Raw genomic sequence first — 6076 nt, 5'->3', positions numbered from 1 at the left:
AAGTGACTAATCACAAAGAGTTCACAATTAGTGTCCTCTGCCAAAATCCTCAAATTTCTCACTACATTACTAGATACATAGGAATGCGTAAAGCCAAAATCAATTAAAGAAAAATAAGGCAAATTATGGATAACAAACGTACTGGAAATCATATCTGTTGTATCTCTGTCCTCACAGCGCCTCACCTCATTACACAAAGCTGGCTGTCTAGCCTTAGTCTGACCCGCACCTCTGCTCGGTGCTCTCTAACTATAACCACCACTAATACCTCATTGTATCTGACCACGACCCCTAGCAGGTTGCTGACCAACCTTTTCAGGTGGAATCTGACGCTGAACCGGAGCCTGCCTAGGCTCAACCATAAGGGGACACTCACTAATATTATATCCCATTGTTCCACACCTAAAGAAAGCCTCAATTCTCCTCCAACACTCGTTGGATGATGCCTATTACAGTACCCACTTATCTGAACATGTTCAACTCTAGCAACTAGCTCAACCCTGACAGTTGGCTTCGCTTGCAGAGGTCTATCAAACTTGGCTCGTTTTATGGGCTGTTGAGATGAACTAGAAGGACTCGAATCCCTCTTATTTTTGTTTTGATTTTTCTCTCCCTCCCTCTTCTCGCGCTCAATACGCTTAACCTCCTCAACTATCTTGGCCTTATCCACCAAGGCCATAAAAACCTGCTTCCTCTGAAAAGCTATCAATACCTTGAGATTATACATGAAGCCCTCCTCAAAATGTACGCTCTTTTCATAGTCATTAGCAACCAATCCTCTAGCATATCTACTCAATTGCAAAAATTCAATCTCATACTCGGCCACTGATTTGTCCTTTTAAGTTAGCCCCACAAACTCAAGTTTGTGGGCCTCAATATAACTTGCCCAACATACTTACCTTGAAAGGCACCCCAAAAATAATCCCATGTTAGTTGCTCAGGTTGAGCGCCTTCCTCCACTGTTAACTACCATTAATATGCTTCGTCACAAAGCAAAGATACTACTCCTTCAGTTTCTACTTAAGAGTGTAGTCAAGATTATTCATAATCTTTTCTGTGGCCTCTAACCAATATTCAGACACAGTTGGGGCAACCCTGGAAACACCCTTAAATAATTTAGCTCAATTAGACTGAAGTCATTTAGTAATCGACCCTCGGCTCCCTGATCCCGAATTGGTCCTAGTGACCCTTTACAAAACTCTCAACATTACTTGAAACAGTGCGTCGTCTCCGGCAGTCTAAGTCGCAGACTTCATCTCAGCAGTTGGAGTTCCTACTGTCTCATTTGTATCTAATTAGGGCATATTTCCAATCGAAGAAGGCTCAGCTCGAGCCTCTCGATAGTGACAACCGCGCTCACGGGTACTACGTTCACGAGAACCACAACTTCTCATTATCTTATCTACAAATTTTCAAAAGTTCTATAAAATTAGTTTAAGTTTTAAACCTTAATCTTAAAGTTTTATCAGAATACTTATCAGTATATAAATTGTTTTACTACACTACAGTCTCTAAAGGCCACTTCTTATATTTAAGTATCATATGCAAAGTGTCTCTAAAGCATAACTAAAATTTAGAGTTCTTACTTGGATGGACGTTAGAGTCTCGGTTTCACTTATCCAAAAATTTTGAAAATCTTTTCAATAAAATTCCAATTCAAGTTAAAAAAAATTATTTCTTATCATATTTTAGACTAAAAAATACATAGTCGAGTTTTGCAATCTAGCTTTGATACCACCAAATGTAACACCCCATACCTGGCCTAGACGTTACAGTCGGATCATGGAGGTTACACCGCACTTGCGAAAGAAACAAATGTTTAGTTTGAATGAAAACCAATGTCAACGGAAAAGAAAATTCAATTAGAATAATAATTTTCCAAAATCAGAGCTTATTTTAAATACTAAATTCAAAACCAATTTACTTGAAACATTTACATGTTGAAAGATTTTAGAGAATTCTCATTATTCTTCCAGTAGAAAACCTTATAGCGTTTCATTTTTAGTTATCATACGTTAAACATTCTTAAACAATAAAAGCTTGTGCGTGATAAATACCAAAATAGTCTTAACGAACTAAACAAAAATTTAAAATGTCCAAAAACAAATAAAAACCCAAGAAAGTCCACAACAAACAAAATGTCCATGGTACTTAAACAAAAAATATGAAACCCGAGCTCCAGAGTTGCCGTCCAATCCTAAGCCAGAGGATCACTTGAAACGAATCAAGCAAAAGCGTGAGCTTTAAGCCCAGTGCGTGATTTGGTCCATAATTTCAATATAAACATACATGTATATTAGACTGTCTTATACTATTTCTTATCATATCAGATTTTATACAGATCATATCTTAACGTATCATATCATATTGAAGCATAACATATATTATATCGAATCATAACATAGCATATCTTATCATATCAAATCATGTCCTACCCCCATCCGCTACACACCATCTTCGTCCAGCCAAACACACCTTATAGGACCACAAGAGTCCATCTATCCAATCGCACCAATTTGTGGCGGTATGCTACTCATATATTTGCAACTGAGCTGCCATACTCAAATTTGCAGTCTAGTTACCATAATTGCAGTATACACTGCCACATAACACTTCCTCCATCATATTTTAACCTACCCCCAAAACACATGCATATCATAATCATATATCATACATATTTATATCACATATTATACGATATGCATACTCACATATTTTCATATAAATCATAACATAACATATGATTTAATTGTAACACATGTTACTTAACATACATCCTAAGTTTAACCATATACTGTAATATGCTAAAACTTAAAATTTTTTAGTCCCATACGATACCTACAGACCCAAATTTCATGTCCCTCAAATGTTCCCTAATCAAGCCTTAAATTTGGCCAAAATAGCCCATACAGCCCAAAAACTTAGCCCGTATGGTCCAGATGGTCTGCAAAGTTTCACATAGTTGTGTGCCCTACACGACCAAGCCATACGGGATACAAGATTTCACACGACCATGTGCTCTACATGGCCTGGCACATAGCCTACCACATGGCCTGACACATGGTCGTGTCGCACTGGGCAGTTTTGAACATAGTTTCTGTTCCACGATTTAATCAAATTTCAACGGAGTTTTTGGTTCATTTTCACACATCTGATGATGAACTTGATTAACCACACAATCGGGTGTAACGACCCTATAGTCAAGCGTGTCGAAAAGTGCAATCCCAAGATTTCATTCCCGTAAATTGGACTCATAAATATTTATTAAAAATATTTATGAAGTTAGTTGTGTAGTTAATTAGATTTCGGTTAAGTGAATTTACATGAATTAAGAATTATTATTGTATAAGGATTAAATCGCGTATAGGGTAAAGTTGAAATATAGATTATAAATTATTGAGGGACTAAAGTAGCAAATATACATTTGCCTTGTTTAGTGGACGAAATTATGAAGTATATATATTATATGTAAACTTATTATATATATTATAATAGTTAATAAATCAAAAGTTAAAAATATATATATGTATTATATAATATTAAAGTATAATAAATGAAAAGAAAGTGAAATTGGATGATAAAAGCATGCAATTCAAATAGAAAATAAAAGAAAAGAAGAAGAAGAAGAAGAAGAAGAAGAAGAAGAAGAAGAAGAAGAAGAAGAAGAAGAAGAAGAAGAAGAAAAGACGCATAAGGGTCTTTGATATTCAAACTTCAATTGGTTAGTCAATTTAGTCTCTTTTCTTATAATTTTTATATTTTTAGAATCCCAGTGTTAAGTACTATTTGACCCATGTTGAAATTTTAGCATTGATTAAGATTTTAAATGTTATTAATGTTGAATAGGTTTAGTAGAAGGGATTAAATTGATAGATTTCAATGTATAAAGTGAAAAAAGACTAAATAGTAAGTTAATTCTTGATTTTGAGTATAGGAACTAAATTATGAAAAATTCAAAATTTAAGGGTTTAATTGAAAATAAAAAGCTAAATTTATCTTAAAATAAAATTAGTACAAAAATATAGGATTAAATGTGAAGAATAAAAATTAGTCTCGATTTAGGGACTAAATTGAAATTTAAGCAAACATTGAGTAAAAATTAAAATATTCAATGTGAAATTGAATTGTGTTGTGTTGATGTATTTTAATTGTTTTAATTCCGTAGCTAATGTCGTACCGAAATCCTCGACTAAAAAGGAGAAAGATAAAATGGATGTCGAATAGCTCGGAACCCACGGTTTGTATTTCTATAATCTGAACCTAGTTGTTAATTGTTATAGTTTGAGTTAATGCATATGGTAAGTGGTTGAAGTGAGTATTTCGAGAATTTGATAGTGAATTGAAATTATAGTTGATTGAAATGGATTGAATTGGTATATGATTATTTGAATTGAAATGAATATATGTGTAAATGTGATAATGTGCAAATATGAGAGTTGGATATTGGTTGTATTTGAAAAGTGAAATGAAATCCTATTAATTGTATCAGGTTGAGTCGGATATAGATGGCATGCCATAGGATAGGAAGAGTTCAAGGATTTCTTCGACTTCGAGCTAATGAGACACTAGGTGCCAATTTTCTTTGGTTTAACCGATTAGACACTGGGTGTCAATTCACATAGCGTTGGGTTCAGTTACTACTTGGGATTTATCAGATGAGGCACTGGGTACCAAATTAGTGTGTTGGTTGGATACGTGTATCCGTTTGAGTCCGAGTCATGTTAATAGGGGTTAATAAATAATAAAGTTCTATAATTGATATTAAAATGACATGGTAAGTGAAATGGAAATGAGATAGTGAATTGAAAATGAAATGGGAAATATGTTGTGAACAAATGGAATATATGAGTTATGTACTCATGAATTGAATGTGGAATGAGTAATACCATTGTTTAAATGAAATGTGGATTGATATGTGAAAAGCTATTTATATAGCAAGTGATGTGAATTGATATATTTGTTAAACAAATCAAATATGATAGCATGTGAAAATTTAGTATGGTATGAAATGATATGGTAATATGCATGAATTTGAAATGATGGTATATGGTAATCGTAAGCTTAGACAATAGTATGTTCGTATAATTCAAATTATGCATTCTTTTATCATTATATATTTAATTATTCGGGTTATAGAAATATCACTGAGTTTTACTCAGCGTATGGTTTTGTTTTTCGTGCGCAAGTTAGGTATTTCTCTCTTGATCGCCGACTTAGCATCAACCAACGATCCCGATCTCAAATGTGGTGAAGTTTACTTTTTGTAATGGCATGTACCTAGAATGTCTTAAGTTGATAGTTATTTTGTGAATGGTTTGTAATAGAGTTAAAGTATAATGTTGGTTTGAGTATATATAGTATATGTTTGTGTTTGAAGCCACAAATTAACATGTTGGTTTGAACCAAGACTTGCTAGGTATATGTAAATTTTAAGCTTGATGTGTTATGTAGTTATAAACTAGGCTAAATTGATTGATTTTGGCATGTTTAAAACTTTGATTTGAATGATGGATGGATGATATATTTTGATGATATAACTTGTGGTACCAATGAGGGTACATTGGTTAGGCACCTAGGATGATTGTTTTGGCATGTTTTGAGTATGTTTGATCATGTTTTTAATAGGTTAAACGAATTGTTTTTGAGTTGCGTAATGCCCAAGCAAGTAGGAATTGGTAAACTTGAGTTTTAAGGTACTTTTGGGTGCACACATCCTGGCCACACGGGCGTGTGTCACACACGGGCAACACACATGGGCATGTGACCTAAGTTAGAGAGTTACACGGCCTGACCACACGGGTGTGTGACCCCTGCAGTTTAATTTTTTTAACTTTTTCCTCAAATTTTTAAATGCTTCCAATTTAGTCCCGAATCGTTTCTAAAGTGATTCAAAGGCCTCGAGGGCTTGAATAAGGGGCGATTTGTATGTTTAATGATGGATTATGATATGACTATTGAAATTTTTTGAAATAAATTATTTAGGTTACGTTTATTCATTAATGTTTTAAAACTCTATTCTGGTGATGGATACTGGTTAGGGGTGTTACATTCAGTGGTATCAGAGCTTACAGGTTTA

This window comes from Gossypium hirsutum, chromosome D02, assembly GCF_007990345.1.
Source record: "Gossypium hirsutum isolate 1008001.06 chromosome D02, Gossypium_hirsutum_v2.1, whole genome shotgun sequence".
NCBI classification, from domain to species: Eukaryota; Viridiplantae; Streptophyta; class Magnoliopsida; order Malvales; family Malvaceae; genus Gossypium; species Gossypium hirsutum.
The sequence above is the reverse complement of the archived record's forward strand: the minus strand, read 5'-3'. Positions refer to the sequence as shown.